This window comes from Siphateles boraxobius, unplaced genomic scaffold (genome assembly GCF_051911475.1).
Source record: "Siphateles boraxobius isolate OS27281-9 unplaced genomic scaffold, OSU_SipBor_1 130, whole genome shotgun sequence".
NCBI lineage: Eukaryota > Metazoa > Chordata > Actinopteri > Cypriniformes > Leuciscidae > Siphateles > Siphateles boraxobius.
Genome location: NW_027508734.1, coordinates 7,046,687 through 7,071,701, shown reverse-complemented (window position 1 = coordinate 7,071,701; position 25,015 = coordinate 7,046,687). Strand labels below are relative to the sequence as shown.

General features: G+C 38.4%; 4 non-coding genes and 1 pseudogene across 4 annotated transcripts; all 5 read right to left on the bottom strand.

Annotated features, from left to right (window-relative positions):
• Positions 1-7,369: 7,369 nt before the first annotated feature.
• LOC143737886 (U1 spliceosomal RNA) lies at positions 7,370-7,533 on the bottom strand. Its single transcript, XR_013203759.1, has one exon. It is a non-coding gene; the product is annotated as a U1 spliceosomal RNA (small nuclear RNA).
• A 1,957-nt stretch (positions 7,534-9,490) lies between these two features.
• On the bottom strand, positions 9,491-9,681 carry LOC143737903 (U2 spliceosomal RNA). The gene has a single exon (XR_013203776.1). It is a non-coding gene; the product is annotated as a U2 spliceosomal RNA (small nuclear RNA).
• Positions 9,682-15,921: 6,240 nt separating this feature from the next.
• On the bottom strand, positions 15,922-16,041 carry LOC143737904 (U2 spliceosomal RNA; annotated as a pseudogene).
• A 275-nt stretch (positions 16,042-16,316) lies between these two features.
• On the bottom strand, positions 16,317-16,507 carry LOC143737897 (U2 spliceosomal RNA). Its single transcript, XR_013203770.1, has one exon. It is a non-coding gene; the product is annotated as a U2 spliceosomal RNA (small nuclear RNA).
• Positions 16,508-21,859: 5,352 nt separating this feature from the next.
• On the bottom strand, positions 21,860-22,023 carry LOC143737893 (U1 spliceosomal RNA). The gene has a single exon (XR_013203766.1). It is a non-coding gene; the product is annotated as a U1 spliceosomal RNA (small nuclear RNA).
• Positions 22,024-25,015: the final 2,992 nt, after the last annotated feature.

Sequence of the window (25,015 nt, the reverse complement as noted above, 5' to 3'; positions counted from 1 at the left end):
TAATAAAATATTATTCAATAGTCATTTATTATTTAAAGTCTTTATTGTTCTTTTATATTTTTAATAGGGGTGTAACGGTTCACAAAATTCACGGTTTGTTTTGATACGATACAGTGGTGTCACGGTTCGGTACGTTTTCGATACAGCAAAAATAAAGAAATGCCATAGAAATTTCCTATTTATTAATAGAAAAATTATTTTTAAATAATTGTGAGTTTTCCTACATCTTGAAACTTTTAGTTTTATAAATGGTGGTAATCTTTGAAGGATGAACAAATAATGTTTTGGTCATCACATTAAAAATAAAATTTAAATAACATAACATTTGAGTTTTGAAGTGCTGGAAAAAGATGTGTGACGTACTTGAAAGCATTTTAATATTTCTGCCAAACTTCCATGGTTACAAGTTAGTGTTACTACATTAAATCCATGGTGAATGATCTGTGGACTTAAAACTATAACTAGTTCATTCATGGAACAATGTTTCTCCTGGTTTCCACATCAGCGCTGTTTGATCAGTTAATAATGGAAATTGTAATGCTTCTCACTAGATCTCGTAGCGATGTTATTACTTAACTGGCGAATTCAAATGCTTTGTTTACTGGATCTCTTATGTAGTAACGGTGTTGCTTCAAGATCGGATCGCGCTGCACTGATATTTGTCCGAAATGATAAATGGTCCGTAAAGCACAAAATAATGAGTTTAGTTCCGCTTTCATTACATTTGCCAGTTGATGTTGTGCAACATTGTGGTGTTCGCTCCAGCGCGGATTTTGGTCGGCAGGAAAAATGGTCCAACCACCGGAATGGTTCGGTTTGTAATGCGTACGGAACCGCGATCTCTTGGGAAAATGTATTCCATCTTTTGGACTCATTATACAATGCAATTTTCTAATGATGCAATCACGAAGCTCGCCTCTCGAGGACGCCACAGACATTTAAGAAAAACTTTTTAACTTAAGATCATTTTTCCACAAACAACGCATATTTTGCCTTCTCTTTACGATTTTGGATTGTTGCTTCAACCTAAACGTCATAACACACAGGTAAGAACTTCGTAGTTGTATATTGCAAATTAGTAACTTTAGCAGCTTACTCTCGTGCAATTGAGGAACGATCGTGATTTTGTACAAAAAATTAAATACAGTCAAACAAACCCCTACAGTATTAAACTCGCTACGTATAATTGTTTAGAAGGTTATAGTGTGCGTTATTTGTTTTCTCTTTAACTTCCTTCAGCTCTTTTCATGTTTGGGGGGTCGGATTGTACAAATTATGAAATATTCGATATCCCAATTTTGCATATCGTCCAGACAACAATTTGGATATTATCGTCTAAACGATATATCGGCCACCTCTACCCTTTAGTCGACTAAAATACCATCTGCCACCATATTGAAGACCACGTCGATCTCCTCAAAAGATCTTCCTCCAGCAGCGTCTCCCTCCACCCGACTGCACACAGATTGAATATGTATATTACAAGCACAGCAGGAACAAGGTCTTGAAAGAAAGAACGGACACGATGGTGCCAGATCCACAGACTCAGTCTCAGCAAAACTACCTGAATCTGTACAGACATCTCACACAGCAGAGCGATCCTGGTCCAGAGCCACACTGTACAAAAGAAAACACACAGTTAATCTTGCTTCTCTTGGACGCTCTGCAACCAAACAACTCATGGACACAAAAAGTACAAAAGTAGAGTTTTTGTCCTCAAAAGGATCAGACAATACATTACAAGTTATGGACGCACACAAGTAAACTTAGACTTGTTATTGTGAATGTCAACTAGGAATACTGTTGAGTATTCTTCTTTCAAAAGTTAACCCAAAATATAAAATATTAAAACATACCTTTGCAATATTCAATGTAACTAATATTTTATATAAGTGTAGATAAACTCACAATTGATTGTTATTTGTCAGATTATTTAAACCACTATATTGTGGAAAAGGCGACTTCCTAAGGCTTTTCCTACAACACACTATCTTTTGTCCCTGGTACCAATACATTACCTTAAATAATAACAACATCAATATTCTATGTACATGATGCCATCAAGAACAATGCGAAATGTAACAATGACAATCACGCAGCAACACATTTCTTCATATAACCGGGCACAATCACAGCGGTTTGTTAATTCACCACATGTTTTTGTAGCTGTTGTTGTGAACTTCTTCTTCTCAAGTATAGAAAAGATAGAGTTGCAGACCAGGAGATTGTTGAGGTATAAGTTCTTTATTTCGTCGCTGTAGTCATCTCAATCAAGTCTAACTAAGGGAACTTTACATTGTAGTTTATATACATTTCAAGGGGGAGGGATTGCATATAGGTGGAGACTTCTCTGAAAACAAAGCAAATGTAAATAAGGTATACAGATTGTGGAACCTGCTCAGCATGAGACACGAGAACAGGAAAGACAGAGTTCTCGTACTGAGATGAGAACTCCGAGACACGAGAACAGGAAAACCCTAGCCTTCTCGTACTGAGATGGGACAGTCAGGAATATCCCGCTGGGAACCACTACCGTTTGCAGAGATTTCCTGGTCTCATCATTTCTAAACTTTCTCAATATAAAATACTATTGTATAGGAAATCTAAATTAAACATTTAAATAAATTTGTAATCCTACATTTCCCCCTTTGAGAGTTCTAAATAACTCTCACAAAATACAAATTTAGACACTTAAAAGTTAAATTCTTGTAACTTGTGATCATTACAGGCTCATGCTTCTGTGTTGCTGTTTCTGCAATTGCATGCTGACACAGAAACAAACATGCAAATTTAGGGTCCGTGAAGTTCTTAAGGGTAATAGTCTTTTCTGTTTGGGACTGTCATTTCTTTGTGAGGGGCGTGAGTCATTTGTTGAATGAAACACTTGATACTGTGGACGCATAGATAGTACGCTATTAGAAGAAATAACAGCAGAATTGCTATTTCCTTTATCCACAGCCAGGGTTTCCCAATCAAGTTTCCGAACCATGAAAAATTAATTTCAGTCATCTGGTGTAATTTTGCTGAAAGATCAAGAATGTCTTGTTGGATTTTGTTCAAGTTCTCTGTTGGATCCATTAACCCGGTGCAGCACTCAGGTCTGATGATGGTGCAGGCTCCTCCTTGCGTTGCTAGAATGTAATCTAAGGCCACTCTGTTCTGTAAGATCATTATCTTGTGCGAAGCGAGAGTCTCTGTGATGTTACTGGTACGACAATCTTGATCATGTTGATGGATGACTGAACGTTTCATATGTGAGTCTCTGCGTTGTGTATTTTTTTCTTTTTCTTTTCTTTATCCTTTTGTGATAGTTGGCTCAGAAGTGGCTCAAGTTGTTTCTTGAGGTTTTCTTGTGGCTTCATACGCAGATGACGAGGTCAGTGCGTATGGGTCTCGGGGAAGTCATCAGTGGTATCTGCACAGAGTAAGAAAGAAAACAAAAGACAGGAGAGCAGTATTTGTTCAAACACTAGGGTTGTAAACTTTTCCGAGTCTGCTAAGCAGTAGAGCAGTATTTGTTCAAACACTAGGGTTGTAAACTTTTTCTGGGTCTGCTATTGTCGTTCCATCTCTCCCTATTTCTTAATTCCTTTGACACCTAAAGAACAGTGAGGTAAGGATGGACTAGGATAGGGCCTATGAGGGAAGTCTTCACCCCAGGGTTAACCCCCGAAGCCTATTGCATTCGGTTCTTCCCGGGGCTCCTCACTGTCTGGTTTGCCAAATGACACCAAAATCATGAATTACCCCAAAAGCATATCTGGAATCTGTGTAGATATTAGCAACTGATCCTGAAGCTAGCGTGCATGCTCTTGTTAGGGCTACTAGTTCTGCAGCTTGAGCTGAAAAATGATCTGGAAGACGTCCTGAAGCTAACACTTCCGTGATGGACGTTACTGCATAACCTGCTCGTCTGTTACCTTTTTCTTTTACTTCACTCATAGGTGTATATGTAAGCGTAACACAATCGTGAGTAATTTCTCCTTCATCCTCTAACAAAACTTCAGTCATAGCAGACATCATACATGAGGACGGATTTGTGACAGGTGCACGCTGTAAGACAATATTTGGCATTATTGTGGACACTGCATGAGGGCTTTTTTACGTTTACAGTCTGACCTAACACTATTAATGATGAAAGGCCTGTGCTGTAAAATAACATTTAAGGCTGTGAGTCTACTTTAACCAGAGTCCCCCAAAGGAAAAACTGAGATAGTCACTTTCCTTTTGTTCTATTAAACAAAAACAGAAGTCTTTTATCTCTGTTGCAAGTTAGTGGGGAAATAAAGCACTCACAGCCCAAATGGTTAACACGTCAACCAGCTGCCCCAGTTTAATGATGAGGGGAGGGGCTGTTTCAGAGTAGCAAGCAGACGGAGTAGGAGCTGAGTAACATTGTTAACTTGTTTAAAGTTCTTTTTGTTTTTCCTACACTCTTTTCCCCAATGTCCATGTTTACCACAATAACAACTACTGCCCTCTCTCTTAGGACATTTGCGTTTCTGTTGATTCTCTGTGTTGACCTTAAAGGATGCTGCTGCAATTTTTACTCTTTCCTTGACATCAGAGTCTCTTTCCCATGCAGCCAAACTGTCTAAGTTGTTTTGTATGGTTCTAGTGGACCATGTTAAGTCTAAGAAAGGCAATGCTTTTCTATGTTCTGACAACAGACCATCAAACCATGTGCGAACTAGGGGACCAGTATCTTCTAGCACCTTCTCTGAAGTGTCAGCTATACCACTGTATGCTGCTGCTGACTGGCAAAATCTTTGAGTGTACTCACTAACAGTTTCACCCTTCTTCTGTAAACAACTAGTGATCTTCGACCAGTCAATTTTAGGTCCAACAATGTTCTTCAACGCTTTCAGAACTCCCTCTCTCAATTCATCTTTTCTGGCATGTTGTAGTTCAGAAGTAACAGCAGACTCAAAACTGTTGAATTCAGATTCAGTTAGAATTTGTGACATCAGCTGTGTGACTTCTGCCAACGACATGTCGTAAAGACGCATTTTACTGATCAATGCCCTTCTAAATTCAGAAACATCAGTGCGTACTGAAGGTAAGCTTTGGGATAGTCTTTCTATATCTCTAGGTCCGAGTGCTTTGGCAACAGTTTGGTTTTGGACAACAGAAGAGTTGGTAGGAACACTTTCAGTTCCCTCAATTCCATGAGATCTTCTTGCAACACAAACCTTTACTGAATCTACAGGCTTATCAGTTACTGACGGGATGTCTACATCTGTTTCAAAGAATGCTTTTAAGTCAGGATAAGTTTCATCTGACTGTTGGTCTTCTGAGTCACATTTGGTTGAGGCCTTGTTATGGCCCACCTTAGTGTGCATTTGTTTGTTCTGTTCTTTTAATTTAGCTATACACCTAGATGGTTCTTGTGCAATGGATAAGCTAAATTCCCTATGGCAACAGATTATGCCTTTCATGTTTTTCTTTCTGATACATGCACCTAACACCTTCTTGCATTCTTCAATAGACCAAATCTTATCTGGATGAATCTCATATTTCTGTGTTAGTTCTTGTCTAACTTTTTCAGTGACTATTAGATCCATCTGTTCTCCTAACAGTGTTTTAAATTCGCTATCTGACCACAAAGGATTAGCAAGACCACCTTTTTTAGTTGTGGAGATTAGTCTAGCACTTTTCTTAATCATTTTGTGGATTTCTTTGTTACCACACAAACAAAGACACTAAAACTTCTCTGATCAAAAGAGTCTACACTTATGTCAGAGATCAAACTGTTGATAAACCTTCCTTGTTACCAACACATCACATTTTACTTCCCTGCCAGAAACATAGGATGAAACACAAATTATTAGCACGTTACGCTAATCTTCCCTGAAAGAAACGGAAAGGATCTTTCACCTTCCTAACTTTTTAGAGGATAAAACAAAATTACTAGCATGTATTGCTAACTCTTCCCTGCCTGAAACAGAGGATCAACCTTTCCTCTCTAAAAGAAAAACTTTTAAAAGGGTAACCAAAATAAATAGCCTGTAAGACTACCTCTTCTCTGCTTGCACAGAGGCTAACGATATTTTAACCTGAATGCTAAAATCTTCCCTGTCTGCACAGAGGATACCAACAACTTCCCTGACTATTCAGAGGATCAAACTCTCTTCTCTAAAAGAAATTTTTTAGAGGGTAACACCACAAGGTAACAAACAACAAAACAAATAATTAGCAAAATAATACTAATCTTCCCTGCCTGACATAGAGGATATCTTTTTAACATGTGATGTTAAAAACGTCCCTGCCTGAACAGAGGATATATTTTCATCTTTAAAAGACAACTTTTAAAGGATAACTTTAGGTAATCAAACACTACAGCTGTCTGATAACTCTTTCTCTGACGGCGCAGAGGCACAAAATTCATATTGGTCTGCAGTTGTTCTTTGAATAGAGTGAAACTCACCAAATCTTTAGTTGTACGGAAAGATTCCGTCTGGAACTCAGTCAGAAAGATAATTCTTTGTTGAAATCTTTGTTGAGCTTGAAGTTTCAAAATTCAGTCTGGAATTCAGTCAGAAGTTCATTCTTTGTTGAGATTCTTTTTTTTGAGCTTGAAGTTTCAAGATTCAGTCTGGAATTCAGTCTTTGTTGAAATCTTTTGTTGAGATTCAGTTCTGGATTCAGGTGTTTCAGCTCCATCCGGGTCACGGCACCATCTGTTGTGAACTTCTTCTTCTCAAGTGTAGAAAAGATAGAGTTGCAGACCAGGAGATTGTTGAGGTATAAGTTCTTTATTTCGTCGCTGTAGTCATCTCAATCAAGTCTAACTAAGGGAACTTTACATTGTAGTTTATATACATTTCAAGGGGGAGGGATTGCATATAGGTGGAGACTTCTCTGAAAACAAAGCAAATGTAAATAAGGTATACAGATTGTGGAACCTGCTCAGCATGAGACACGAGAACAGGAAAGACATAGAGTTCTCGTACTGAGATGAGAACTCCGAGACACGAGAACAGGAAAACCCTAGCCTTCTCGTACTGAGATGGGACAGTCAGGAATATCCCGCTGGGAACCACTACCGTTTGCAGAGATTTCCTGGTCTCATCATTTCTAAACTTTCTCAATATAAAATACTATTGTATAGGAAATCTAAATTAAACATTTAAATAAATTTGTAATCCTACACTGTGAATACTGTTACATTACGCCCCCATTTCGATTCTTCATACAAATTAAATTTAAGTATATGATTTCATAAATTTGCCTTATAAAATGCACCTTATACATGATTCAATAACAAAAACTATATTAAAAGTGCATTTTGAGTGCAATGCTCTGCTTCATTGAATGAAAATTCATTAACTCTCTGTACACAATTAAAACTATTATTAGACCAGTATATCAGGGGAGAGCGCGAACGCAGTCCCCCACTACCACAAATTATGCAGTCGAGATTCCCACATTTGGGGAATTCGCAGGGGTCAGCACAACCGGAGTGCAATGGCTGAGCCTCACCCTGGGTGAACCACCTTCATGATCATGGTGTCTCCCCTGCCAGGTAAGTATGAGTTGTACAAGTTCCCTGTTGGGGTCCCACTGAAGGCAACATCATTCTCAACCACGGTGAGACATCCCTACACTACACATGCCCTGTGTCTTAATGTCCATAGTATCCATCCTAAAACATTATGTGAGATTAAAATAAGTGTTCCAAAGCATAGTATGTTTAAAAGAATATGTCAAAAGTTCCCGGATGGTCTACTATTTCCGGTTGATAGCCCACAAACCATTCAGTTCAGTTCAAGTTTATTTATATAGCACATTTAATCACAACACTAGTTGACCAAAGTGCTTTCCATAATAGACAACAAATATACCTGACAGCAACAGTGAGAGAAAAATAAAATAAATAAATCGATAAAGGTCACTACTCAACTCTTTTCGAAGGCCAATGAATATAGATAGGTCTTTAACAAAGATTTGAAAACGTCAGGAGTTTGGGCATTTCTAATTTGAACAGGCAAAGTATTCCAAAGATTACGAGCAGCTACTGTTAAGGCTCGGTCACCTTTTGTTTTTAACCTGGATTTGGGAACATCGAGAAACATCTGATTGGATGACCTCAAAGCTTTAACCGGAGTGTGTACATGTAAGAGTTCTGACAAGTAAGAAGTTGCCAACCCATTTAAAGTTTTAAAAACAAGCAGTAAAATCTTAAAATCAATCCTAAAGCGAACAGGAAGCCAATGGGGCGAAGCTAAAACAGGGGAAATGTGCTCACGCTTTTTAGTGCCTGTTAGGAGTCGAGCTGCTGCATTCTGGACTAACTGTAACCGATGGAGAGACGACTGATCAATTCCAACATACAAAGAGTTACAGTAGTCAAGGCGGGACGTTATAAATGCATGTATTACTCTTTCAAAATCTTTACGTGGCAAGTATGGTTTGACTTTTGCCAACATTCTCAGCTGAAAGAAACTGCCTTTTACAATTGAACTAATCTGTTTTTCAAATTTAAAAACACTATAGAAGATCACGCCTAGGTTCTTGGTAAGTGGAAGACTATATGTTCCTAACGTACCAAGATCATCTATACAATCACTTAAATCCCCAGGTCGGCTGAATACAACCACCTCAGTCTTACTTTCATTCAGACAGAGAAAGTTCTGACTTAACCATATTTTAAGATCTGTCAGACAGTTGAGCAAGGACTGACTTGCAGCTTTGTCTTTGGATTTTACAGGTAAATAGATGTGTATGTCATCTGCAAAGCAATGAAAGGAGATTTTGTGTTTTTTAAAAATACCATTCCAAACCATTGCGCTTTGGAGGATGATTCAGTTCAGAATTACAAACACAAGTTAAAAGTGTTCAGAAAACTACAAAAGATGGCAGATGTGCCCGCCCGATGGTTAAGTATCTAGACAGGTTTAGATAAAGGGGTTTGAGTAATTAATAATCAACATTTAAGCTGATTCATATATTTATATAATGGTATCCATGTTACATTTCATCGGCAACAACAACAACAACTTTTATAAAGATCCGTTTGGCCATTTACTTTAAATGCATTATGCATGAATATGAGGAGAGTCTGTTGACAATTAGACTTTCCGACTGGCCGACTACGGATCTCTCTACCAATCATAGAGAAGACTCGACTCCACCAATCTGACAAGAGTTTTGCATGTGAAATAGTGCAGTTACAGCATCTGCCAGCAGGGGCAAATGGGACTAATAAGCCATAATTGTGACCCACTGCTCTTGCACACAAAAGTTTATCATTGAATAAAACCTAGTTTCACTTGCAGTTATAAACGATAGTCGGCTGCATCACTACACAGCATTTTGTAAATATTAAGCAAGAATTCCAAACATTAACATCATTCTATCTTTACTGTTTACAGTATATGATCAGACACCAACAACCACTTTAAAACACCCATACACAACAATATAGACTACTTCTATTAACCTATGCTGCCACACAAGACTCAACTCATTTCTTTCATTTCACACTTAAGGGGGGTGCACCGTTCCCAGAGGTACTGCAATACCGGGTCGATGCGTGGAGTGGACGGAGCAAGCCCCTATTCCATCTCCCTGATCCAAAAATCAATTTAATATATGGTGCCCGGGTAGGGCACGTATCAGATATTAAACTGATAAGAACAGATACTACACTTGATCTTAGCCAAAAGGCCGAGAAGCGATACCCACAAATGGTCACCAGTAGCAACTGCACTCTTTGAAACAGCAAATCTGATGATGGTGAGGTTTTTTTTCTTCTTTTCTTACCCAAACAGTTTTTTCGTATATCATGTAATAGTTAATATTACTCAGATAAGGCTTCAAGGGTCATAAACCCCCCCTTACTTAAACACCTGTCGATCACACCTCAGATATAAAAAAAATACTCAAGAAATGTGTGTAGAAAGCTGTGGTGAGGAGGGACGGTAAAGGGAGGGAAGAGGGGAGGGGACAGTATGGAGGGGGGCAGGGTTCAAGCACAATACTGACAGTCGTCATTGATACTTTCTTTTCCCATTTTGTGTGTGTGTGTGTGTGTGTGTGTGTGTGTGTGTGTGTGTGTGTGTGTGTGTGTGTGTGTGTGTGTGTGTGTGTGTGTGTGTGTGTGTGTGTGTGATTAGCGTACATACGTAAACGAGGTAGTAAGTTATTTAAGGAAGTGCGATTGTGTTTGCCACTCTCTCTCGCCCTCTATCCTTTGTTGTCGGCTGTGCAGGTTATTCCCGTACTAGAGATTATACTAGAGATCAATACAATTATACTAATATCATCAGAGTTGTTCGAGTCAAGTAATGGTGCTTTAATTATTATATGGCAGAATATATGATAATGTGATATAGGCTATAGGCTTATACTGTTTATAAAAAGTATTATTAAATGGACTTGAATTTCCATAAACCTGTAAAGTAGAGGTCTGGATTCAAACATTCAGACACGCAAAGTGAAGCATTCACATGTCTGGAAAGAAAGTTAGGCTTCGTTTTTCGTTGATCACTTGTTTCTCTGAAAACAATACGCGTTCCGACAAGGAGCTTCATGAGAAACTGCTCTGCAAACTTGAAACACGGTTTGAAGCTTCAGTGTCATATGTAACATCACTACCGTTCAGCATTGAAAAAGAGCCATTAATCCTACATTCATTTTTTTTTTTGATGCTTGCGATTCTTATTTCGAGGAACATGTTTTATCCTCGTTTGAATTTCATAAAGCAACGGAAAGTTGTGTTTGAGAGAGCGGTTCACGTGTGTATGGAGTGTATTGTGAGGGAACTTTATTCAATTTGGTAGAGTGAGGTAATCTTGTGGTTTAATCACCATGTAAACTATTAGTGGAAGACGATACAGTTACTAGCTGGGAAGACATTGGAAGCTTGGATGATAAATTTATTAAAATAAAGTAGCTTTATTTTTTACTTTTTATTTTGTCACAATACATGTTTAATAGGAATGCACAATATAGTTTTTTTGCCGACATCCAATATTATACAACTCATTTTGGCCGATACCAATACCAAAATAATTTTCTTTTGTTTGGAAACAATGACAAGCAGGGATTATACACAAATTATTTTTGATTTCGGTTAGTTTTGAGCAAGAAAAATGACTTACTGAACTTTTAAAATGTTTTAGTTCTAACGAGTACATTGATTTTATTATTGTTACTTCCAAAGCCTGTAACAATTAAATTATTAAATCTTAAATTAACAATAAATCTGTCTTTTTTCTAGACAGATGCAGTTGTAACCATAACATTTTATTTGTGGATTTAACATTTAAAAATGGTCTACAGCAAAAGAGCTGTAAAAAGTCAAAATCTTTTAACACTTCTTGCCAAATATTTCAAATGGAGAGTTCGCAGTGATCATGATGGGGATCTCTGGGACGGCTGGAGTCATTTTGAAAAACAAAAAAACAAAAACAAAAAAAAGAGTTAAAAGAATAGGTCAACATAATGACAAAGACAGCCTCTTTATTTGCTTTACAAACTGCTTAAGAACAGAGTAGAGATTTTTGGTCTTATGTGACGTTGTCTGTCCATGTGACACGATAACTCAGAATACTAAATGAAAATAAATAAGTAAATAAATAAATAGAGGAATCAGTTTCCTTCTGTTAATTGCAACCTCTGTATATTTTGGCGTTATATGTAGCATTTGTATATGTAATCTGTGTTTTGTATGATATTTTCATGTACCAGATGAAAACATAAACTTGAATTAAAAAAAAAATCTTTTAAAACTTTTTCATAATCCATTTGAAAAAAAATATATTACACATTAATGAATAAAACTATACATAAAAATATTTAGTTTGAAAGGTCAGCTAGAGGCTATAGTTTACATTTATAGTTTACGTTAGAAATCAGCTTTGTGATTTAGACATCAATTCACCCTTTGCAGGAAGTTTGATTGACAGGAGAGCTGACCAATCATAATCCGCGATCCGCCATTTTGTCCAACAAAGCAATCAGGAAAGTTAATGGATTAACGTCGGCGCATTTGAACTTGAAACGGTGTCTCAAGTACTGACGTCTTTCCATGGTTGAAACATTCCTTCTGATGTTCATTCATGTTTATTTAATGCTATAAATTAACTAGAAGGAAGTAGGGGTGTCCATGGTTAACCGATTAACCGATTAACCGTTAAAAATTGCGTAACCGAGTGAAACATTTTGCTCGGTTAAGTGGCGTCAATGGCGTGCATTGAATTTAGTTGTAATACATTTTTGCACCGCCAGAGCGCTCCCAGACATTTGAATTGTCCACAAGAAGTTCACTTTTCATAATTTTAAGGCCATAAATAGGCTTTCATTTCTCAAATAGTGTAATGACTTAATTTTAGTTTGAATAGGTCTTAAATTAAGGAAAGACGAGGTGTATTCACCTTGCTGAGGGGGATGTGATCAAAGCCTGGAGTGGAGCGAAAGCACGTTCCTCTCTCCACTCTAAGCATTCTGTAATAGAGTTGTGACGTTCGTGAACGAACCGATTCTTTTGAACGGCTCATAAACATGAACGATGGGAGCCGAGTCGCGGCTGGAGGGGAGCCGTTCTTTCTGTCGTTCTTTTTTTCCTATGCGTGTTTCACACAGATGCACACAAATTAGCTCCTCAGTTATAGGGGAAGGGGCGCAGCCAGCGCAGGGGTACTACTGCCTAACAGCATGATGATAGTAGTTGTGCATGCGCGCCCATCCTTTACGTGAGTACTCCAATGGAAAAAAAAACCTACGTGCCTTTGTCATTGGGTAGGAGCGGAGTTGTGCGCGCTGCCGTCAAGCTGGCTTCTTAAAACTGACTAAATATTTAAAAAGAGCCAAAAGAGCCGGTTTTTTTTTAATCAAAATGTTCTTGTGTGATAACAATGTTCTTGTGTGGAAGTGTTACTGTTTGTAGTAAAAGCTGATTTGCACAGAAATTCATTGCAGCCGGCTTTGTTTTTTATGTTTATTTGTGATTAGGTATTGTATGAATAACATAAGTCAACATAGCTTTACACATACACACACTTTGTACTAAAGGTGAATCCAAAATAGTGATGTCACTTTCTAAACAGAGGGATGTTGTGCAACCCTATGGTATAAAGTCCACACATGACAAATGAGGTAATAATCTATATTTCAGAAAAATTCAAACTCAGATATTGGTGTGTGATATCTGAGTTTAAATTATTTGACTACAAATCTCACCTCATCATTCCTCCCAGTGATTATTTCCAGGATAAACTGAGATGCCCTCAAGCTGGCTTCTTAAAACTGATTAAATATTTAAAAAGAGCCAAAAGAGCCGTTCTTTTGAACGGCTCTTTGTAAGGAACGGATCGCCAAGATCCGGATCCCCTCAAAGAGCCATAAATCCCATCACTAGCGCCTGAGACGCGTGTTTCACACAGGCAGTGTGCAAACTCCAACCTGTTAACATGGGAGCTGAAATAAAAACGTACATGCCACACAGACACAGCTGAGACGCTCACGCCATGCAGCCAGTGTGTCGCCGGCCTTATTCAAGCGCGAGTGAGAACCGTTTCGCGGGGGATCCCAGGTGTGCAAAAAAAAAAAAAAAAACGAATATTAGAATGTCAAATTTTCAAATCGAATACCAACCCACCGAACGAATATTCGAATATTCAAATATTCTGGTCCAGCCCTACTGTACACTTGACTGTAGATCTCTCTACCAAAAGACTTGACTCGACTCCACCACTCAGGCAAGAGGAACATTTTGCATGTGAAATGGTGCATCTGCCAGCAGGGGCAAATGGGACTAATAAGCCAAATTGTGACCCACTGCTTTTGCACACAAAGGTTTATCATTGAATAAAACCTACAGTTTCACATAAGAGATAGTCGGCTGCATCACTACACAGCATTTTGTAAATATTAAGCAAGCATTCCAAATATAATCATCATTCTAGGGTAGCTTTTTTCAGCTAAGAGGGATTGCGAGAATGAAAGGCTTTTTGTCTACTAAAGATATGGAAACTGTGATCCATGCTTTTATCTCGTCCAGATTAGATTATTGCAATTCCCTGTATGTGGGTGTGTCCAAAAAGTCCCTGGCGCGTCTGCAACTAGTGCAGAATGCAGCGGCCAGATTGCTGACCGGGACCAGTAAATATTCTAGTATTACTCCAGTTCTGGCCTCTTTACACTTGCTCCCGCTGGAGTTTAGGGTGCAAAACAAGGTCATTTTAATGGTTTATAAGGGTCTACACGGACAAGCCCCTGTCTATATCTCCGAGCTTCTGCAGCATCACTGCACCTCCAGACAATTAAGATCATCGCAAAGCTTACTGGTAAAGGTTCCGAAATCTCGCCTGAAAACAAAGGGAGATCGAGCTTTCTCGGTGGCTGCACCGAGGCTTTGGAATGGTCTCCCTGTTTACATCAAGTCTTGTGATTCCATTGAAGGTTTTAAGTCTATGTTGAAGACATATCTATTTACTGCTGCTTTTAATTGTTTTTAGCTATATGTGGTTCTGAATGATTTGTATCCATCTATGTCTGTTTTTATCATTATTGAAATGTGGATTCTGTAAAGCACTTTGGTCAACTCGTGTAGTGTTTAAATGTGCTGAAGAAATACATTTTTTAAATTATTATTATTATTATTATTATTATTCTAGCTTTACCAGTATACAGGGTCCGAAATTAACTTTTTGGCTCACCTGCCACTGGGACTGGTAGATGAAAAAATCCACCAGCCAAGCATTTTTTTTACCGGCCAAAATAATAAACAGCCTTTTTGTGTCACATATACATTAATTTATATAGGCTATATTTAAACATTTTTGGCATTATATTTCTGGTCTATTATTTTCCATTCTTACTTTTATTTACACACACATATTACACAATTTACACACATTAAAATAATATTTTTGTGGTGGTGCCTATAAAAATAGTTCTGTACAAATGAAATGTATTAATTGTATATTTAATAAAAAGTATGCAATAATAATATATTATAATTATTTAAAAAAAATATTTAGTTTTACTCTGCCTATTTTTTTACTCCATTTACTCTGACTGATCAGTAACTGAAGGACTGGAAATATCAGTTGTTTTTAACCCTTCATTAAAATGAATCGGTTCAAAGGAGTGAGTCATTAGTTCGCGAATTGGACGTGTCATTATGGGATGTGTACGCGTTGTGCGATTATCCCGGCAGCTAGGACATCCCTCAAGATTTGTGTCAACACAGAAAACATTTAATCACTGGATAGGTTTTTTCGTTTATTTAAAGTGTGGTTTATGTCAGCTGAATGTGCGGAACGCTTCAGAGAAGATAAGGTATTTTAGCACAATTCACAGTTCACACCCAGCGGTAATTCAGGAAAAAAAATATCCGAATGCTCCACATGAAACTATGATCTTCCGACCTTTACCATCGTGTCGATTTATTTTGATGAATATGTGCCAGGGAGAGAGAGCAAGACAGCGATTAGGAGACGGTGAAGCCTTGTTTATACTTTCGCCTGGTTTCGAAGAGAAAGAGTGCGGGCGCGCGACCAGGGCTAATGCTCTCTCTCTCTCTCTCTCTCTCTCGCTGTCTCTCTCTCTCTCTGCTCGTTCTGCAGGTGTGCCATGTCACTTTCAATTCCCATCCCGCAAACACAACAACTCCGTCATGACCGTAGCCATCATGCTAGATATTTTATAACATTACAAAATGCAATTGTAATAAACATTTTATTACATTACTATTTTGGTATGAACATTCACCCGCCAGGGGGGCGGATAGCCTTTTGAGATTTACTCGCCAAACGGAAAATCTACCCGCATTTGGCGCTTGGCGGGTGTTAATTTCGGACCCTGCTAGTATAGTATATGATCACCAACAACAACAACTTTAAAACACCCATAAACAACAATTAATCTCTGCTGCCACACAAGACTAAAACATTTCTTTCATTTCACACTTTAAGGGGGTGCACCGTTCCCGGAGGTACTGCAATACCGGGTCGATGCGTGGAGTGGACGGAGCAAGCCCCTATTCCATCTCCCTGATCCAAAAATCAATTTAATATATGGTGATCATGCGATCGCATAATCGCGTTTTTCTGGAGGGACTGACTAATAAGCCAAATTGTGAACCACTGCTAATGCACACAAAAGTTTATTATTTATTATAAATAAATTATTAAGCAAGCATTCAAACAATCATTATTCAACCTTTGCTAAAATATATATATATATATATATATATATATATATGACTGCTTGTAAAACCCTTAATGCACCCATTGACATCAAAATACACTACTTCTACTAAACTACTGTCAAACAAATATGTAAACCATTCTATTATTTCACACTTTAGGGGGTGCACCGTTCCCGGAAGTACTGCAATACCGGGTCGATGCGTGGAGTGGACGGAGCAAGCCCCTATTCCATCTCCCTGATCCAAAAATCAATTTAATATATGGTGCCCGGGTAGGGCACGTATCAGATATTAAACTGATAAGAACAGATACTACACTTGATCTTAGCCAAAAGGCCGAGAAGCGATACCTACAAATGGTCACCAGTAGCAACTGCACTCTTTGAAACAGCAAATCTGATGATGGTAAGATTTTTTTTTTTTTTTACTCAAGTTCTTGTATAGCATCCAATTGTTAACATTACTCAGATAAGGCTTGAATGGTAATAAACCCCGCCTTACTTTAGCCCCCGTCGTTCACACCTCAGATTTGAAACAGGCTGAAAAAAAAATTGTGTGGCGAAAGCTGTGGTGGTGGGGGGGTGGGGGTAAAGGGAGGGGACAGGGGACAGTATTGAGGGGGGAGGGGTTCAAGACAATAACACAACACAATAGACCTGCGTCCCTCACTACAGATATGAAAGAACATTCAAAGTTGATTAGAGGCAAAAATAAAACACTGGGGGCTTGGGTTGGGTACTAAAACCCAGTGCCAATATGGCCGGTATTAGGGCTGCACGATTAATCGCAATGAAACAGTACGCAATTTGGCAAAGGCTGCGATTATTTTATCTACAGCTTGTCAATGCAACACGGCTGATCGGTAGTAAATGCTGCTCCATATGAACGCCAGAGGGCGTATCACGTAGACACGCCAACTATGCCATAAGGCATAAAAAGAAAATTTGTTTGGTTCCAGTTTCCAACCGACCGTCAATTCATGTGCGACCCAAATTTATTTTATGAGCTTGGGGAAGAAATAAGACAAATTAAATAAATACACAAATTAGGGATGCTCATTTCGGTTAATTTTCCCGACCAGCAACCGCCGCTCAATCGATTATTAACCGTTAACTGATAAGATTATAATACTGAATTGGCATTTAATAAAAATAAAATTGACGCGTATCTGTGACCCATTAAAAATAAAAAAAATTTATTTATCAAAGGGTTTATTTTAACGTGCAAAGTGCAAACAGCAGCATACAGAACAGATCAACAAGAGAACCTGGATTCAGATCAAATTTTCACGCAGCTGCAGCATTTCTGACAGTGACAGAAAAACATAAAATAGGCCTACACTAAATATATATTTTTTAACTGAAATAATTAACAAATTAAGATGACAAAAAGAAAACACTGTATCTGTTTGAACGAAGCTTTCAAAAACCGGCTATTTTTTTCCGTTCGACTAAGATTTTTTGTTAAATAAAAATAGCAGGCCTACCTCAATCCACACCTTGTCTAATTTTTATTTTTTAAAAAGCAACATGTTAACGTGATGTGGGGTTAGTCTGGAGCGCAGCCTGTTGACAGTTAGACCCGCGGCTGAAAACACCCTCTCCGATGGCACAGATATCCTGGGATGGCACAGATAACGTCTCGCTAGAGTGGCCAGCTTCGAGAAGAGCCTTTCATTTGTTTTTATGGAGGGCAAAGTTTGTTGCCCTTCATCACTCGATGCTTGTGGATGTTTGCTTCGCAAATGATACTGCATCGTATTTGTACTACTGCTGTATTTTAATACCGCCCAGCATATTTTACAGGTAACTTCGTTGCCCTTTATGTTGAAATGGTTGCCCACAGTACTTTTCGCTCACTTCATTTTGCTTGCTCGGAAAAAAAATGTCTGCAGGCATGTCTGTGGTTGCGCGTGTTGACACGCCCCGTGAGTTAATAAATATAGGCTATTGCCTATAGTATTTTTTTTAACCATGAAGCAAACTAAAAAAAAAAGAAGCTTGAAAAAAAAAACTTTTCTGAGAAGGTTTGTATTGAGGTTAATACTATTAAAGGTATTAGATGAAACATTGCTTGAGATGTCTGGTTTTTAGGAGTAGAAAAAAGTACACACATTTAAAATCAGCGTGTGTGTGTGTGTAACATGCTGGGACACACAAGGTGGTAGAGTACATGTAGTACAGGTAGGCTATGTTATGAAAAAAATCAAGCGGCAACATTCTAAATCTGAAAAATGAAGCCTACCCGGAAGTGCGAAAAACTGCAATACATCGAAAATCCGCTAGGGGCAGGTCCCAAAAGGGAGCAAATGTCCATAGACCCCCATGTTAAAATTTCCGTTTTCACAGCATAAAATGTTTTTACAGGTTGGTCCCATGGACTTTATTTGTATTTTTCGATAGTTTCCGAGTGCCTGACAAATGTGAGGGGGGTGAATTTTTTCTAACTCGTTAGTTTAGATCGTATTTAGATATAAAATGTATGACAAATAAGGAAGTGGTTAACTTTGATTACCAGCGTGATTGAGTGAATTTCAATTCCTGAAATTTGACGTCTCGGCTGTGATTTGACAACACATTATACCACCTCTGTATCCTTTCTGAAAAGATTTTCCAAGGTGGCGCCGTCCATACCCCCCATAAACGGCTTCAAAACCGTTCTTCAGAAAGTCTATGGGTGACGTCACAGACGCTTTGTCCATATTTTTTACAGTCTATGGAAAAAATAGAGTATCCATCGCTACTGTAAAGTAAAATAAAAAAAAATAATGATAATTTCCCACCTATCCCTTGCTGCCACTGGAGAAAAATAAATAAATAAATAAATAAATAAATAAATTCCCTACCTGCCCATGACCTCAACTGACAACTTACCGGAACAAAACTTTTTTTTTTATGCCCAAGCAAAAATTACTATCGTTTTTATTGGTAAAGTATGCGTTTAACTTTTTTTTCCTGCATCCTTTCTTCGGCTATCCTGAATGGCAGCACCGCTGAAAGGTTTGCTTGAGCAGCGCCCTCTACCGTACACGCATGAATTTGCATTTCCTTCAGCCTGAGGCTTATTATTTTACTTTTGGTGAGAAAGGGTCTTTACATTTGCCCAAAAATATAACTTTTTTGTTATAAAAAACAAGCACAGCCCAGGTGAAAAAAGTAACGCAAAAGAAACGTAATCCATTACTTTTTTTAAAAAGTAACCAAGTAACGCAATTAGTTACATTTTAACAGAGTTGCGCAATATTGTAATGCATTACCGCACTTTTAATTTATTTTTGCATTTTTCTTTTTTTTCTTCTTTTTTTTACAGATAATGTTCAATTAAATACACACAAACACAGGCATAAAAGACAAAGCATAACATAAACAGTTGGAGTTAGATTTTAATTGCAAGTACTTATAGCCTATACTACATAAGAGAAGTATTGCTATAAGTTACAGTTAACTGCACTTACCGGATGTCATTATTCAAACAGAACATTGGTGGCGACTTTCTCACAGAACTGTCAAAAAAAGAAGAGAAAGCTGCAGAAGGAACAAGCCGAGCTCAACATGCCCCAACATTGCTTAGTTCTGGTGAGTTCTGGCTTAGTTCTGGAAACTTCGATTCCTATTTCTTTAGACAATGTTTTTCGGGTTGAAAACAGTGATGTGGGAACTGCTCGGTTCGGTACTGAGGGCTTAGCGTCGACGAAAACAGAGCCGCTTCGCCATGCTTTCATTGTTTTGAAGTGGGAGAGGCAGCTGAAATGACGGGAGGGTTTGTGTCAGGCAGATTTGCTTCCCCCGGTCTGCATTTTCCCCAGACATACGTTCTCCTCCCACACAAAAACAATTTCATTCCATATGTAAAATTCCGCGTTAACACTAGATTCCGCGTTAATTTGCCAATCCTGCGATTCCGTCCGCGATTCTGTGATCGCGGAAATTATAGGACCCTACTCATCTCAAATGAACCGAAACTCTGCATATAGGCTACTTGCCTCACAGACTTGAGAAATATATCTATAGAAAGCTTGAAACGTCTACTTTTAAACAAAATTTAAAACGAAAAGAAACAGATTTCTCTGTTTTTGTAATTTGTATGAAATGTGCATCTCTCTCTATAGTCGAAAGTCAGCATCGTGAAATTCATCTTTGCAGCGGACACGGACACAGAAAACAATAGTTTATTAATAATTAAAAATTTTCCTTGATATGTTTGACATTCATAATCATTACTTTTGCTGGTTCTTTGTGACAGCTTTTTGGCGGGGGCGGGGTTGGAACACAAAGTGTCTTTGATCGATTCTGGGCTATTTTATGGACATCTCCCCATGTCAGGTTCATATAGGGCTGGTTGATATGGCCAAAAACAATTATCACGATAATTGTTTTATATCAGTCGATATCGATAATTATCGCAATAAATGTCAAATTTTTATTTATTTCAAGTTAAAAGGCAGATTTTTGCTCCTAAGTGAAAGTTGTAGAAACCAGAGCGTTAATTGTGGTTTTAAACTAGGGTAAGTGTACCCATTAAGCCCACCAAAATCTAAGTCTAGATATTTTTTCATAGATATTGACATGGTTTATAAGAAAAATAATTTGTTAAAATGCAAGATTTATCTCTTATTTGTGATTAAAATGTATTAATTAGTTGATGTACATTTTAGCATATAAAATTAAGATATTTTAGGAATAAAGTCAGAAGTCTGGCATGGGCTTAATTGGTACTTTGGCACCATTTATGCCTGCATGTGTTCCAAATAAGCCCACATCATTGATTCACAAAATTTAAAAATGTATTGATTTTAAAGAAGTAAAACATCAACACATGTATTCAGTGACAGGGAAGTTTTGAAACACAGTGTGGGCTTAAATGGTTCCACAGTGAGTAATGGTGAAAAAAGACAATGTTTTCCTTTAAAAATGTAAGATGTGGTTTTGTGGCACTGTACCATTTAGGTAGCCTAGAAATCTAGACGCACCCTAGCGGGAGCAAAAAAATGTTTTGCAGCAAAGTGTGGTCTAGCAACTCTCCGTTGGCATTCGAGCTGGAAAAACCAAACTCTGGTCAGGCCAATCACATCGTGTGTAGAGTTGGTGGGCGGGCTTAATGTAATGACGGCAGAGTTGTGACGGTTCCGCGTGATTTCCATAGGTGATCTGTTACTTGAAAACAAAGAAGATGCTGCTGGCAAACAGCGGTCTTTCGAATCGGCTTTGGCCGCGAATCTGGATGACTCGGAGTTAAGAGAACGTCACTTAAGTCATTCTTAAAAAAAGGAAGATGTGTTCGGAGTTTTGACGACCGGATACGGCAAAGGTTTAATATAGGCCTATCAACTAGCTCCGCTGGTGGAAAAACGCATGGGACTCACTCAGCCACAGCCGTTCATTGCTCTGGTTGGTTGTGGGGCTATCCTATTGCGTGTACCATTAGCGCAGGGAATTAGCGCTGTCCTATTGCATGCAGAGGGAATTTGAGAGACAACCGTTTATCCCGCCCCTCGGATTGAGGTATGCCAATTATGAGTTCCCAGACCTAACATCTTCATAGGTCTAGCTTGCCAGGCTACCATTTAAGCCCATCTTTAAAAAAAAGTTACTTTATGAAAATCTTCACTACAAAACAATTTATGATGTCTTTATTTGTCAATTCATATTTTATAAACTTGAAAACTGACCACAATCCAATTCTGTTATTATACCAGTATATCAGGGGAGAGCGCGAACGCAGTCCCCCACTACCAGAAATTATGCAGTCGAGATTCCCACATTTGGGGAATTCGCAGGGGTCAGCACGACCGGAGTGCAATGGCTGAGCCTCACCCTGGGTGAACCACCTTCATGATCATGGTGTTTCCCCTGCCAGGTAAGTATGAGTTGTACACGTTCCCTGTAAGGGGACCACTGAAGGCAACATCATTCTCAACCACGGTGAGGCGTCACTTCACTACACATGCCCTGCGTCTCAATGTGCATACTATCCATCCTAAACAGTATGTGAGATTAAAATAAGTGTGTCCCAAACCATAGTATGTTTAAAAGAGTATGTCAAATGTCCCCGGATGGTCTACTATTTCCCATTGATAGCCCACAACCCATTGCGCTTTGGAGGATGATTCAGTTCAGAATTACAAACACAAGTTAAAAGTGTTCAGAAAACTACAAAAGATGGCGGATGTGCCCGGGCCGATGGTTAAGTAGCTAGACAGGATTAGAAAAAGGGGTTTGAATAATTATTAATCAACATTTAAGCTGATTAATATATTTATGTAATGTTTTCCATGTTACATTTCATCTGCAACAACGTGAACTTTTATAAAGATCCGTTTGGCCATTTACTTTAAATGCATTGTTATGCATGAATATGAGGAGAGTCTCCACATGAAAGACCTGTGACTGGCAGATCAACATGCTTTTGTATTTCTCTCTGTACTTACTTACTTTTAGGCCGTAGTATAAGTAGGCGAATTGAGACACCGCAACGGTTCATCATCACAATCTATTCTTAACCTTCAATCTATACTCTAAACTCTGGATCTTGTTAAATCATCAGTCATGTTGTTTTTACAGTCGTACTGTCTACTGTTGACAATTAGACCTTCCGACTGGCCGAGAGTCTACATTTCCTGTACACTAGGGCTGGTCCGAATACCATTTTTTGAGCTTCGAAGCTTCGGTAGTAATGAACATTGAATATTCGAAGCTTCGGCGAGAGGGGGCTGAACATATTCTTTTCACTAATAAAGGCAGGAATCTCTGTGTTGGTCTGTCTTTTTGCATTTTGACTATTTCGAGAACCGTTCATCCAACCGACTTCACAAGGGAGTGCAGTGTTGCATTTGGTGCAATATAGATGGACACGCGAGACGCGACATTCAGAATTAATAAACTTTTAGTCCGCTACAGAACAGCGCGAGCGCGGGCAGGGTTTATATGCTCCGAGAGCGGACACTCCACTATGATATAAAACGCACACACACAGGTCTGTTAAATTAAGCAATACTTTTAAGGTAGTCTAATATTTTTCTGACTAACAAATTACTGACACAGTAAAGGGTAGATTTAAATAAAGAAAAACGAAATTTAAATAAAGAAAAAAAATAATTTAAATAAGGAAAAACGAAATTTAAATAAAGAAAAACGAAACTTAAATAAAGAAAAACGAAATTTAAATAAAGAAAAATGAAACTTAAATAAAGAAAAAACGAAACTTAAATAAAGAAAAATGAAACTTAAATAAAGAAAAAACAAAATTTAAATAAAGAAAAACGAAATTAAGTTAAATTAAAAACGAGATTAATTTAGATTGATAATAACGGGTAAAAGGCTAATACATTTTGTTTCTATTATTCTATTTTCCAAAATGTCAAAGCAACGCAGCTTAACCCAAAACACAAGCTCAGGCATGCACTTCGGTCCATACAAACTCCGCTGTTCTGCGCTCTAGCCAGAGAACACTCCCGTTGCAGTTAGGCGTCGGTTCTATTTCTAGCATGCACGCATTTTCCGCGTGGCTCGAGCCGCGCCTGAGACGCGTGTTTCACACAGGCAGTGTGCAAACTCCAACCTGTTAACATGGGAGCTGAAATAAAAACGTACATGCCACACAGCTGAGACGCTCACGCCATGCAGCCAGTGTGTCGCCGGCCTTATTCAAGCGCGAGTGAGAACCGTTTCATGGGGGATCCCAGGTGTGCAAAAAAAAAAAACGAATATTCGAATGTCAAATTTTCAAATCGAATACCAACCCACCGAACGAATATTCGAATATTCTGGTCCAGCCCTACTGTACACTTGACTGTAGATCTCTCTACCAAAAGACTTGACTCGACTCCACCACTCAGGCAAGAGGAACGTTTTGCATGTGAAATGGTGCATCTGCCAGCAGGGGCAAATGGGACTAATAAGCCAAATTGTGACCCACTGCTTTTGCACACAAAGGTTTATCATTGAATAAAACCTACAGTTTCACATAAGAGATAGTCGGCTGCATCACTACACAGCATTTTGTAAATATTAAGCAAGCATTCCAAATATAATCATCATTCTAGGGTAGCTTTTTTCAGCTAAGAGGGATTGCGAGAATGAAAGGCTTTTTGTCTACTAAAGATATGGAAACTGTGATCCATGCTTTTATCTCGTCCAGATTAGATTATTGCAATTCCCTGTATGTGGGTGTGTCCAAAAAGTCCCTGGCGCGTCTGCAACTAGTGCAGAATGCAGCGGCCAGATTGCTGACCGGGACCAGTAAATATTCTAGTATTACTCCAGTTCTGGCCTCTTTACACTTGCTCCCGCTGGAGTTTAGGGTGCAATACAAGGTCATTTTAATGGTTTATAAGGGTCTACACGGACAAGCCCCTGTCTATATCTCCGAGCTTCTGCAGCATCACTGCACCTCCAGACAATTAAGATCATCGCAAAGCTTACTGGTAAAGGTTCCGAAATCTCGCCTGAAAACAAAGGGAGATCGAGCTTTCTCGGTGGCTGCACCGAGGCTTTGGAATGGTCTCCCTGTTTACATCAAGTCTTGTGATTCCATTGAAGGTTTTAAGTCTATGCTGAAGACATATCTATTTACTGTTGCTTTTAATTGTTTTTAGCTATATGTGGTTCTGAATGATTTGTATCCATCTATGTCTGTTTTTATCATTATTGAAATGTGGATTCTGTAAAGCACTTTGGTCAACTCGTGTAGTAGTGTTTAAATGTGCTGAAGAAATACATTTTTTAAATTATTATTATTATTCTAGCTTTACTAGTATAGTATATGATCACCAACAACAACAACTTTAAAACACCCATTAACAACAATTAATCTCTGCTGCCACACAAGACTTAAACATTTCTTTCATTTCACACTTTA